Raw genomic sequence first — 14,307 nt, 5'->3', positions numbered from 1 at the left:
TTCATCCAGTTCCGCAGAGGATATGAAAAACAAGTACTTTATTGCATACTCTTAACAGTGATAGGAATAGTTTCTGTATGAGATAACCTTGAAAAGTTGCGAAAACCAATAAACACACTTGATTGTGTAAAAACAATATGGAGTGCAGCCTAAATTTATGCAAATTAGAGCAGATTAAAGAAAAACGAATGAAATCTTTAAAAATATGAAAAGTTAACACAACATCTATAGGAAATTTATACAAAGCAAAAAAAATAAATAAATAAAAACTTGGTATGGTAACACTGAAAAGACAATGGTGACTAGCAGAGCTAGACTGAACATACTAGAACTAAACAATAGAAAATGCTGAAGGCGGAAGAAAGTAGATGTTTGCATTTTGAAGAGGTGAAAGAAAATTTTGGGGCACTTTCACCTTATTGCTCAGTATACAATGTTAGCAACAGATTTTGTTTCAAGCTGCAGCCACACCAGGAAGATAAAGAAGAATCAATAACTCATATCTTACTTTTCAGGGCTGAATAGCTATAAAAATGATAAATCTCTTCTTATGAAGGAATTTATCAAAAGAATGTGGTACACTACAGAAAATTGATTTAAATAAGTACGATCAAAAGCAGGTGAGAACGAGCAGGGGTTTCAAAGAGAAATCTCTGTTAATATCATCACTACTTGAAGTGAAATTTTCACAAATGAACTAAACCTAAGCAAAGGAGAATGGATAATGAAAGAAGTGGTAAGGTTAGGTAGTCCGCGTCCACAACAAACACAAAATTCTGATATGACAGGAAGACCAAAAACCCTACCGCTACTCGTAAAATTTAACAACGAATGGGAAAAATGGGCATATTAAGAAGTGCTAAACTGCCAAAGAGTGCAAAGAAAGAAATGTACAAAAAAAGCATCAATAGTGCTTGACATGACTGCCAAAGAAAGAGAAAAAGATAACATATTAAGGTTAGAATTAAAGAAAAAGCAGGAAAGCAAAGAAGAATGATGGTATATTAGTAAGGGAGAATTGAAAAGAAGGTAAATTTTTCAGTTGTCTAAAATGTTCTAAAAGGAAAATTCAAAGAACTGTAGATAGAAATAACAGAGTCTCTAGTGATGTAAATCATTTAGCGTTAGGCAGTTGAAGCAGAGTAATTAGTGTAAGGCAGGTAGGTGAAGGATTTAATTTTAGTAACATGCACAGGTAGTAGGTTTAGGAGAATACGGTAGTTCCCACCTAGTAAACATGGTAGAAGCACTTTTAGTAATAAGGGAAATGGACAGATAGTGGACAGCGCAGAAGAATTAACACAAGAAAATGCAATCATGTGCGTTACTGAAACAGCAAGAGTTGCTAATCCCAGCAAGTATTAATTTGATAAACTCTAGGAGAGATGAGGATGACACCATAGGAGGGTGTCTATTAATAATGCATACGTCCAAATGAGACATTAAGTTAAAGAAAGAAGAAAAATACTTATAGAGGAAAAAGATTCAACCTATTCCGAGTTTAAATGCCAACCAGTGATAAAGAAAGAAACAAGAGAATAATAAGCGCCTTACATAAAGCATTAGAGAAAACCACAGACCTGCATCTAGTTGTACTTGGGGACTTTAAGGGGCATTTAGGTTTTATAAAGAAGCAAGACCTGGACCAGAATGGGAAATACGTTATGGACGTAATGGAAAAATATGACCTAAGGGTAGTCAACTGAGACACAATTGCAAAGGTGAGAAAACCTGGAGTAGAGGAGATCAGAGTAGCACCATAGACTTTGCTCTAGATAATCAAGATATATATAAAAACTATGAATATATAGAAATAGATGAGGGAAAGTATGAATATAACCTATCAGTCCACCACCTCATTAAAGTCTATTTCAGTATTAACACGAAAACAAAGAAGACATTTGAAAAAGCAGCAAAGGAAATAGAATGTCTGAAAACAACAGAAGAGTCCACCAAGACATACACTGAATATGTAGAAAGTAGGCAAAGCCAACAAGACAGAAAAGGAGATCTAACCCAGCTAGAGGAAACAATTCGCGAAGCGAAAGTGAACACCCTAGAGAAGACAACAAAGAGAAGGTTAATGCAAGGAAAGCAAGATGAGTTAGAGCCAGTATGGGTCACAGAGAAATAAAGAAAGAAATAAGCCAAAGAAGAATATTTAATAAATTAAAAAGGAAAGTCGTAAGCACAGAAGAAAAGAGATACCATGAAGAAGCGTATCATAGAGAGCAACAGAATGTACAGATACTAAGAAAGACAGCATATGAAGAAAAGGAGGTTAGGAAAGAGGTACTGAAAGACAAAAACAGACATAGGAAAACCTGGGAATATATAGACATACTGAGAGGTGAGACCACCTCAGAAAAAGGATGGGTCAGGATATATGATGAGAATAAGCAAGAGATTAAGGAAGAAACTTTGGCAAAAGATCTTAGAAAATTCTGGAAGACAATATATCAAAAGGAAGAAAACAATATAAACGAAATATGGAATAAGAGAAAGAGAAAACAGTATAAAATATATGGAGGAGATAATGCAAAGACCAATGGCAGGATTAGGACATATGTTATTACATACCTCATTAAAAGAGCACATTAATGCAGTGTTCGACATAACAATGATAGAAATTAAATCCGTGGAAAAAGTAACTATAAGGGAAAAAGATGTGCAAAACCGGTTTGAGAAAATGAAATCAAATAAAGCACCAGGGTCAGGTGGGATGAAGCCAAATCTGTTCAAAGCACCAACCTTAAAAGACACTTGGCAGAACGTTTAGATTGAAAGGTAGGAAAACACAGAACAGCTGGCTTACACCCAAGTAACAACACCGCACTGTCAAAGATCCTAGGCCAATTGTATTAACTAATTTGTCATATGAAATTGTCATGTGGATCTTGAAAACCAAAATAGAAACACACAGAAATATAGAGAAGATGCACGAACTGCAATCAGGCTTTACTACACAAAGAAGAAGAATTGATAACTTGTACATCCTGGAATGTTACATACAAAGAACGTACAGAAGAAAAGACCCATTATTTGTGGTATCAATAGATGTCCGAAAAGCTTTTGATTCGGTAGACAGGAAAAAGCTAAGAGAGGTCATGATGAAATATAGACTACATGCAGAGATAATAGTGCAGTAACGAAGATATACTGCATACAAATGTCACAACAAGTCTGTACCTCAACAACGTAGAGCAAAGAGAGCTAAATGTAACAAATGGCACAAGGCAAGGGTGTAATGGATCGAGCATATTCTTCCTGTTAATTACTTACCTGATAATCGAAAAAATTGGAATGTGCAACGGAAGGCTTCAGAAATGAAATTATAAGGATCGTGACACTATTATAGCCTATGCAGACGATGTTAATCCTAGGACACACCCGTGAAGAAATAACAAAAGCCATAAATAAAAACTCTTGTGGAAATAACAAGCGAATGTGGCCTAAATATAAAGACAAAAGCAATATATTAAAGTTCAACGGCTGATATAGTGTTAACGACTTAGGAAATGTGCATCACATAGAAGGAATAAAATGAGTTAAGCAGATTAGACACCTGGGTGCGACAATCAGCAACAAGAGAGACTGCTTCAGGAGACAAATAAAAAGGGCTCAAATTAAAGCAGAGCAGATGGCAAACATTTCTAATGCAGTCATCAGTAAAAGCTATAGCAGGGTGAAGATAGGAAAGCTTTATTGGAAAGGATTAGCGATGCCATCCTTCATGTATGCCATGGAAGTCATGAAACTCAGCAAGAAAGACATAAATGGACTACAAAAAATAGATAACCAAGTGTACAGGACAATTCTGAAGGCACCAAGGTACACAGCAAGTTGTGGTTTAAGATCCGAAAGAGGGCCTCTTCCTGCCACTCAAGGGATATGAAGAATAAGCTATTCAGTCACAAGCATATACTTGAGAGCAGTCGAACTAGGCTCCTATATGAGATAACCAAAGACCATTATGAAAATAAGAAAACCACTTGTATTCTGCAAATAAAAGAGCATCTGAAAGAGTTAAACATGAACCTAATTAAAATTAAATCAATTAAATGTAAGCAATTAAAATAAAAGATAAATAACTGGGACAAAAAAGCATGAATGACAATGAATGACAAGACAACCTTAAAAATCTATAGAAAATATAAAGAAAACATAGGGGAAGAAACGTGGTATGATAACACCGAAAAAAACAATGCTGATCAGTAGGGCTAAATTAGGCACACTAGAGTGAAAAGATAGAAATAGGTTAATAGAGGAAGATATAAAATGTTTGTCCTGTGAAGAAATAGCTGAAAACTTAGAACTTTTCTTACTCTATTGCCCAGCATATAGTGACATTAGAAATAGATAGGCTACAGATTCGTGCAGCGGCCATATCAAGAAAATAAAGAGGAAGTGATAGCTAAAATTCTTCTATTTACAGACCTATCAAAAGAAGAAATTGAAAATAGGAAGGACTTTATAACAGATTTATGGTATTACAGGGACAATAAACTTACGCAAACACAAAGTAGGAACAGAACGAGCAAGAGAGCCGTTACAAAACCAAATCTAGACTACTAATACTACAACCGAAGGAATCTGACTGTCCCCTGCCAAAAGGTGAACTGTCAACCTTTAAATCTGACCTTAAACCTAACGTATGCGTATGCGGTTTTGATTAGGTAAGTAACACAAATTACCACAATTCTTGGAACTTAAAACAAAGGTAGTACTGTAGAACAGCTCCGCACGGACTATTATCATGGAAATTGATTTTGGTAATTTTTCGGAAGACTCCAGCCAGCCATTTCCAAAGGTATAGCCATTTTGCATGAAAAACCATTTTGGATATTTTGCAAAAATGGCCAGGAAATGATAAGGTAGTAAAAGAACCTAAAAATACCAACCTAACGTAAACTAGGGGTGTTTACTGGTTACAATTTTGCCGTATTAGTTATGGAGGGGGGCTGGTATTGTCTTACCTTACAAGTCCTTATTTTTCTGCTATTAGGCATTTGCGAAGGTTATGTATTGAGAAGAAATTTTTGTTTTGATGTGATTTACCCAAGAAAATATAAATTATAAAGCGGGAGGTGGCTGAGTCTAACGAAAAATAACCTTGATTTTTTTTATATACTTAGCCTACCTTACTTTCAGTGTTGCTGATGAAGGTGGTGGTGTTTATTGTCGGTCACTTATTTTTAACCTCATGAGCTATTGTTTAGTTCTACCGATATGAGGTTAATAATAATTGACCGACAATAAACACCACCACCTCCTTCATCAGCAACACTAAAAGGGTAGAACCAGGATTAATAGAATAAAGGGTTAGACCGTCCCGGTGTTTCTGCCATGTTTGTGACGTCACTGGTATGCACCGTAGAAAGAAACCAGGAAAACAAAGAAATAAAGGGTCACTGTGGTAATTGCTTGCCCACGTGCATTCTCTCCACTTCACAACCTTAGGTGAGAGAGGTCCCCGTCAATCTCCAGGTACTGCTGAATTAAAGGGTTGATATAATCCTCCATATGTCTTTTTATTGCTGTTTGGTTAATGAGTAGGCCTAACCATGTAAATCCGGGTAATTCTATACCTTAGCTCCGCGCATGTTTTTACCTTGTCAACTGGTTTTTTCTACACTTTTAGGGGTTCTGGTACTGGCGGTGCATCTGTTTGTTGTTGGCCAAATGGAATGTCCCTTCGCCATGTTTAGTACTGGCCCGGGTGGGGTTAGGTACCCATACGTTAACAAGTTATTGCACTTGCCGGACGGGATATGACCTTTCGAAACAGACGTACCCGTGCTCTGTCTTGTGAAGGTCACGTATGGAAACCCCTTGTTGGACTTTAGGGTTTATTACAGGTTAATTAGGCTCAAGCGCCAAAAATTAAAGGTAAATTCATAATTAGCAACCAAAAAACTGTAGAAAAAGTCAAGTTATAGCGCCATCAGCTGCGCGGAGCTACTATACAGTTCTACCTAAATCCGGACCAGGTTCTTTTATGATTCCTTACATTCTTTGCTTTGGTTAATATATGTACATACATACATACATAGACAGACATATATATATATATATATATATATATATATATATATATATATATATATATATATATATATATATATATATATATATATATATATATATATATATATATATATATATATATATATATATATATATATATATATATATATATATATATATATATATATATATATATATATATATATATATATATATATATATATATATATATATATGAATATATATATATATACTTTGATGACAGTCTTAACTATCATCAGCGACCCACATCATTGAATGTAAAAAACGATAAGAAAATTCTGTTTGAATTTTATGCTGTATATTAATCCTGGTCGAATTAATCCAGGAACTGACAAGGTGAACTGACCAGGTGAAGAGCGCTGTAATCCGGGTTAAGAGAGTTAACGTGTTCTTCACTCTGGTAAGGTGAAATACTGACTGGTGGCTTTCCTTTACCTTAACCTCAGCCAGATGCAGCCAGACAACGTCATGCGCGAGATTGCCCTTATTTTGGTCAGAAGCAGACTAACCCTGTACTCTATTAATCCTGGGTAGAACTAGGCTAGGTAGCCTAAGTATTAGCTCCGCATCTGGCAGCCTATTAGGCTATGTTTAAGTATTGGGGTTCTATTCGATTAATAATCACTAATAAAGGTGGGCAGAATGGAAACACCTACTGTAATGATCTCCATTTATTGGTATCTGAATATTATTGTTTACGCGTGTCGATCACAAACTAGGTGTGGTAATGCATCTTTGCAAGAACGATGTAGGTCGTACATCTTAACACAATTACATATATTAACTCAAATAATTATAGAAATATCAATTATTGTAACAGGCTAGGCTACCTTGGAAAGTGACTTTTTCTATAGTAAGCTATTTTGGTTGCTTATAAAGAATTTACTGTTATTTTTTGTCGCTCAACTGTAGCCTAATTAACCTGTAGTTAACTTCAGAACTGATTATATTTTTGCCATTGTGCATGCGCAGTGTTATAGGGGAACTTTTGGTAAAAAGTGGGGTTTCCTTCTTGGGGGGTCTGGGGGCAATGTCCCCCGGTTAAGTAACATGGCCTACTAGGTCAGGTTAGGTTAGTATGGTTCTTTTTATAGTAGATTTCTTTAGCCAATCCCTTCTAGAAGTTATGGCTCCCCAATGTCTCTTGTGTTTCACGGAACCATTCCATACAGTCTGTGCGGAGCTATTACTTAGAAATAACCTTAGCCTAAAAGTATAGAAAAAATAAATTTTCAAGGTAATAGCCTGTGCGGAGCTGTTCTATAGTTGGTAGAACCAAGCAATAGTTAGTATTTTGGTTGCATATCAAGAATTTACCATTATTTTTTGTCAGTCGACTGTAATTGACCAACTAAGTGACACGGCCTGCTAGGTTAGGTTAGGGTATGTTAGGTTAATATAGTTCCTTTTATAATAGGTCTCTGTAGCCATTCTCTTCTTAAACATATAACTCCCAGATGACTTGCGCACACACGGAACCAGTCCAACATTTCCAAAACCTTGCGTTCCCAAAGGGTCCCCAAGCATGTTGGTTGGATATGTGTGAGGTTAATAATAATTGACTGACAATAAACAACACCACCTCCTTCATCAGCAACACTAAAAGTACAGGGAAAATCAATTTCCAGGCTAATAGTCTTTGCAGAGCTCTTACTCAGAAATACCCTCATATCTGGCAACATGGTAGGGGATCCTTTGGGAACGCGGGGTTTTATGTGGGGGAAATCACTGGGAGAAAGACTGGACTGTCATGTTGTTATGGAATGGTTCCACGCAAGGGGAAGTCTTCAGGTAGCCATATCTTCAAGAAGGGATTGACTAAGGAAACCTATTGTAAGAGGAACTGTATTAACCTAACCTACCCTACTCCACCAGTGAAGAAAACTTGACTTTTTACCAAAAGTTCCCTTATAATGCTGCGCATGCGCAATAGCATTCCGGGATGGCCAGCATACAATAACATACCAGTTCTGAGGTTAATTACAGTGGACTGACAAAAAATAACAGTATATTGTTAATAAGCAACCAACATACCATAGAAAAGTAAATTTCCAAGGTAGTGCCCCATGCATAGCTGTTCTATAGCTCTACCAAAACAAATTCGTCAGGCTGTTTTCACATATTAATAAAAGTTACAAGTAGGCTAAACTAGTACCATTTTACCTACCTAGCCTTTATAACCTAGCCAGGATAGCATAATCCTAGTCATGGGCCCAGCTGACAAATTAATTTCTTTGTCAATACCTGGCGATGCAGTAGCCCAGGGGTGGCCAACCTACGGCGCATGCGTCAACAGTGGCGCATTGCACGATTACAAGTGGCGCACTATACTCCAGAGATAATAAAAGAAAAAAACATGCCTGCTCATAAAAAAGAAAAAATAATAATACTGATTTCTAGAAAAAAAAATACAAAAAAGAATTCAAGCAACTTATAGCTAGAAGTGAGTTTTACTGAGATTTGTTCTAATCTAAAACATAGAAATAATTTTTATTTGATTTTATTGTTCCATGTGCATCTATTAGTCATCTTTAAACAATAATGCGTCATCATTATATACCTGTGTGTGTGTGTATATATATATATATATAAGGGATTTTGACAAAGGAAAAATCTATTTCTGAGGAAGGTCCCGTGTCACCCGGTGAAATTCCATTACAGCACGAATTTCTAGGTATAAAATGCTAGATATACCAGAGAAAAAGAGCTTTCAGGAAAGCTGGGGTTACTACCCCCAGTCGAGCGTCTTCTAGGAAGACGTGGGTATAAGGAAGGGTGAGTGAAATACCACTACCACGGAAACATACTGAAAGATCTCTCCTATCAAAACCCCGGAACAGAGCGGTGAGCCGTTACAGCCCCTACACTCAACACCCGCCAGGACGGCGACACCAGCGCCACCTACCTCATTCCATGCTAGCACTAACCCCAGACTTGGCATGTGCAAGTAGGGGGAGCAATAGGTGAGTCAGGGAGGGTCACCGGGTGACACGGGACCTTCCTCAGAAATAGATTTTTCCTTTGTCAAAATCCCTTTTCTGAGTCCAGTCCCGTGTCAGCCGGTGAAATAGTGATAGAGAATCATGCCAAGGCTGCAACTACGAGGAAAAGAGGGTAATCTGAAGAAAAAAACATAAATTACGAAAACAGTTTTAATCAGGGAATCTCTTACATGTAGCAAGAACACTAAACCTAAGGCACATCAAAGACTTAATATTATGAAAAGTGGGGAAGTCCCCGGCACGACGGGGAAGAGGCCCCAAAAATACTTAACACTACTAAAGCATATTGACATATGAAATTTGCATAAGATAAATGCATATACAATCTTAAAGCTACACACGTAAACTTAGGCTAAACACGTAAGAGACAAAATCAATGGAAAACAAAATATACAGTACATATACATATATCTGGGGTACATGGAGCAAAATAAAAACCGCCCAGTACCCCACAAGAAAAAACAATCATAACATGTCAGATTACAGTTTCCACTCAACAGAGACATGATACATCAATATGAGGAGCCAGGCAGTGAGGCATGATCAACCAGGAGGATAAGCAGAGAAGTAAATGAGGCAGGCGGGCGGGGGGGAAAGGATAGGATAAGGATATGATTAGTTAAGGTGGGGAGATGACACTTCCCACAGCTATGGTAGAAAATTTCAGGGCTTGAGCGATTTTTAAATAGTGGCGTTTAAACACTAGAGGTGATTTCCAACCCGTATATTTAGATAGTTCTGAGAAGTCCATATTATGAAAGTAATTAATGGAAGTAGCAACTGCTCGAATATCATGAACCTTAGGAACTGAATCTGGGTTGGCCTGTTTAATAAAATACAGAATTTGTTGTCTTATAGCATTCAGTGAAAGAGTCCCACCTTTCTCCTGATAAAAAGAGGACCCGACTTACTCTGTGGAGTTCTTAAAAGGTAAGATTTAAGTGTATAAACTGGACATAAAGACTGGTCTTGTGGAAGGGGCACCACCTTCCAAGGAGACCACCTGTCTTGTGGGTCTTCGTTTTTGGCTAAGAATCTAGGGTCAGGGGAAAGGAGGACCCTCCGGACGGGAGGAAGTTCACAAAATTATCACCTCTTAGTGAGCCGATAGCTCTGAGATTCTAGCACCTGAAGCCAAGCTAATCAGAAATAAAGTCTTCCTTAACAGATCCTGATAAGAGCATTGAAAGTTGTCCATCTCTGATGCTAACTTAAGGGCGTCATTGAGAAACCACGTAACAGAATGTGGGCGTGATACGGGTCTCAGACGAGCGCATGCTCTGGGGATAGATGAAAATAGGAATCTGTAAGGTCGATTTTAAAGCCGTATAGAAATACTTTCTTCAGGGCTGACTTGACTGTGGTAATAGTGGCCGGAGCAAGGCCTTTCTCAAACAGTGATCTAAAGAAAGAAACTCCTAAATTAGTCGTCATGATTTTGGCTTCAGATGCTTTCAGGAAGGAGGCTAACTTTTTGACTGCTGAGTCATACTGTCTAAGAGTAGAATCTCTTTTATCAGATTCTAAAAACAGTGTGTTGACAGGGTCAATGTTTGCTCCTTTTTGGGCTGCGAATTTTATAAAGTCCATAAAACTAGGGCATTCTGAATTCTTGAGGAAGCTGACACAGTCTTGGTTTGTACTGTCTGGGTCAGTATGGGCTTGGGAATCCAAGACTCCGCAATCCCAGTTCCTGAAGAAGAGGGAACCAATTGCTCTTCGCCAATAGGGGCTACTAGGGCTGGTTGACCTTTGAATGTCCTGAGTTTGTGTAATACTTTCAGCAGTAAATTTATTGGAGGGAACAGATAAATTTTCTCCCAATTGTTCCAATCTACTGTCATTGCGTCTGTGGCGCACGCCTGAGGGTCCAGGTTGGGGCCACGTAACAGGGAGCTTGAAGTTGCTCTCCGTCGCGAACAGATCCACTTGGAGACCCGAACCCGGTGGCAAATCCATTTGAAAGACTCCCCGTCCAGGGACCACTCCGTCTCCAACGGAGTAGCTCTGGACAGGGAATCTGCCACCACGTTCCGCACCCCGCTAGGGTGGGTGGCTGACAGGTGCCAGCCGTGCTTGTTCGCCAGGAGAAGATAGCAACCATTACTTGGTTTACTCGACCTGATTTGGAGCCGCCCTGTTGATGCAATGAACTACCACTGCGCTGTCCAATACCAGCCTGATATGAATCCGGTTGGGGAGCGGATTTTCTTTAGAGTTAGAAAGACCGCCATAGCTTCCAGGGTGTTTATATGGAACTGCTGAAACATTGTGGACCACGTTCCTTGTACTTTTTGTTTTGGTGAATATCCCCCCCCAGCCGCTTAGGAAGCGCCTGTGTGAACAACTAATGCCGGAGGGGGAAATTGAAGCGGAACTGATTTGGACAGGCCTCTGACTGTGGTCCAAGGCCGCAGTCTTGTTTTTAAGATTCGAGGAATAGAGGAGACCTTGTCTCTGAGCTTGACATTGGCTCGACTCCGCCACACTCTGTGTTTATGTCTTTTAGTTTCGCTTTTAAGAGCAGGTCCGTTACTGAGGCAAATTGAAGAGACCCAAGGACTCTTTCTTGGGATCGGCGGGATGCCAATTGATTTTTGAGAAATTTCCTGGTGAGAGATGCTATCTCTTTCCTCTTGGGAGGCGGGAGAGATAACGTGAGAGAGGACAGATCCCACTGGAGACCCAGCCACTGAAACCGGGACTCGGAGTCAGGCGGGACTCTCTCTGTTCAGTTGAAAACCTAACGACTCCAGGAAGTTGATGACTATGGACGTAGCCTTCTGACACTCCAGAACTGTTGGTGCCCAAATTATCCAATCGTCTAGGTACGCTGCTAGGGATATCCCTCGGGACCGGAGTTGTTGCACTACCGTGTCCGCCAGCTTGGTGAATACCCTGGGCGCAATGTTTAGACCGAAGGGCATGACCCTGAAGGAGTAGGCTTGATTCCCGAGTCTGAAACCGAGGAACTGAGAGAAGTTCCGCGCAATTGGGACGTGATAATAAGCGTCTGAAAGATCGATAGAGGTGGTGACGGCTCCACGCGAAGTAGAGTCCGACCTGAGCTACCGTAAGCATGCGAAATTTGTCGCATTTTATGTAGAGATTTAGACGCGACAGATCCAGGATCACTCTTTGCTGATCGGAGTCTTTTTTGGGAACAGTGAATAACCTGCCTTGAAACTTTAGGTGCCTTACTTTCTTTATTGCTTGTTTGTTGAGCAATTCTGCCACGTAATCCTGTAGGATTGATGAGGGTGGCTGGTAAAACCTGGTTAGAGGAGGAGGGTCCTTGATCCAGCTCCATCCTAGTCCTTTGGACACAATGCTGTGTGCCCAAGGGCTGAAGGTCCATTGGTCCCTGAACCAATACAGGCGACCACCTACCTGTGTTCTCTCAGTGGGAGGGAGCGGGTTTGTTCCCTCTACCACGTCCAGGCCTTCCTCTTGGGGTGGTGTTGGGTTTTTCCTCTATGAGGGCCCTGCCTCTTCCCCCTTGCGATCCTATTAAGGCCCTGAAAGTATCCACGGCCCTCATAGGTGGGGTTGTATGCTGGTGAAGCAACATACGAGGGCGCAGCAAGGGAATGAGCTGGTTGGACCAGCACATATTGTTGGGGTGAGCCTTGGAGGTGGAGGGCTGTGCCACTGCCGAGACCGGGACGGCTTGAACTACCGCCTGATGGTGGGGCCTCTTATGTCTCCTGAAACGTTTGCCTCCTCGCCTGGGGCCGCCAGATTCTGGGGTCTTGCGCTTGTAGGCAGAAATGCCCCAGCGAGAGCGCAGACTCTGGTTGGCCCTTGTAGCCTCAGCCATAACATTCGTAACCTCTTCTTCTGGGAAGAGGTTAGGCCCCAGATCAAGCTCTTAACAATGCTTGTTAGGCTCGTGACGGATAGTGGCATCAGCAAAATGAATTTTCTGCATTCCAGTCTGGCCATGATGAACTCGAAAAGGTCAGACTGAAAGCCAGCTAGCAGGGACTTAGCCAAGACTTGAAAAAAATGGCTCGTCCGCGCAGGAGACGGCAGTGGCTTCCGTAAGGCAGGCGTAGTTCAAGGACCGGGCTAACTTAGTCCGGGCATCAAACTCCGCCTTTAGCAAAGATTCCGGCAGCTTGGGGAGCTGTTCACTGAACTGTGAGGAAGCACAGAAGGGGTCCAGTTTCCCAACAGTGAAAGTGGACGGAGCATCCACCAGAACTCGTCACTTCCTGGGAATACCAGGAAGTGGGGTCTGTCTCTCTCAGCTGCGGTAACGGATTACCTTCAAAGCACGCTCGGGCCGAGCCAGAGCGACTTTGTTCAAGCAAGGGGTGGGGCAAGTTGTCTCCCAGGGCAAACATTGTGAAGTTGCCCTTGAAAGGAGTCAACTTTGTATTTTCTGCCTGCCACTCCGTCAGAGTGCGAGGAGAGCCGATTGAGCTTGGTCCCTAGGGACGATGACAGTCTCCCTAGGAACCTTGTCCGACCAACCCATGCTTCCTCCGTTAATCTTACGAAGCCTGGGTAGGGGGGCAAGAGATCGGCGGGAAGAATTCCAATTCCTCCAACCGTCTCGTGCCAAGACCTTCAACTGTAAGTTTGCCATCATGTTGGATGGCCCGGAGGGCTTAAACGCCAAGGGTTACCGACATCGAAAAGGCGGAGGTCCGCTGTGTCGGGGATGACATACTGGGGTTCGGCTTGGGGTGGGCGAGCCATTCCGCCAGTATATTATCATGACTGGCCAACTTTTCGAGATTTTGGTGAATCTCGTGTCAAAATCCTCCGTGAACCTTTAAAAAGTTGGTTCGCAAGGCCTCTAAGGGTCAAGGCAGGCTGGCGAGGAGGGCTTGGTTTTGCAGCCCTCTTACTCGCGCCTTTGCTGGAGGAACCAGACTTGCTCCCGGAGGCTACAGGTGCTGAGACCTTAGCCTTCGACGGGGGAAAGGCGATGCCTTCTTGGAGGACGAGGACTTATAGCCCTTCGCCTTCCATGAAGTCTTCAACTTCAACTTGGGGATAGCAGATGGAGCTCTATCACCCAAGGAGGAAGACTTCACAAAACCTGCAAAAGAAGAAATTGATGAAGCTGGGGAGTCAAAGGGGCCCGCCCCAACAACCTCACCTACCTCGCTACTTACCACCTGGTCCTGTTCAGTATTCAGGTTCCAGGTCTAAGTCTAAGCGGCAACGACGTCCTCGAAACCTCGGCGAGGGATATCCACTTGGGGTGGCTGGGTCGCATCCC

General features: G+C 41.2%; 1 protein-coding gene across 3 annotated transcripts in view; it reads left to right on the top strand.

Annotated features, from left to right (window-relative positions):
* Positions 1-4,538: 4,538 nt before the first annotated feature.
* The window catches only part of LOC136840980 (alpha-ketoglutarate-dependent dioxygenase alkB homolog 4), a 77,405-nt gene continuing 67,636 nt past the window's right edge, over positions 4,539-14,307 (top strand). Inside the window, exon 1 of one of the 3 annotated variants that reach the window (XM_067107986.1) lies at positions 4,539-4,676. The gene's annotated coding sequence lies outside the window, so the exon portion shown is untranslated. The other 2 variants (XM_067107988.1, XM_067107987.1) reach the window with 2 other exon arrangements.

This window comes from Macrobrachium rosenbergii, chromosome 8 (assembly GCF_040412425.1).
Source record: "Macrobrachium rosenbergii isolate ZJJX-2024 chromosome 8, ASM4041242v1, whole genome shotgun sequence".
Taxonomy (NCBI): Eukaryota; Metazoa; Arthropoda; class Malacostraca; order Decapoda; family Palaemonidae; genus Macrobrachium; species Macrobrachium rosenbergii.
The sequence above is the reverse complement of the archived record's forward strand: the minus strand, read 5'-3'. Positions and strand labels throughout refer to the sequence as shown.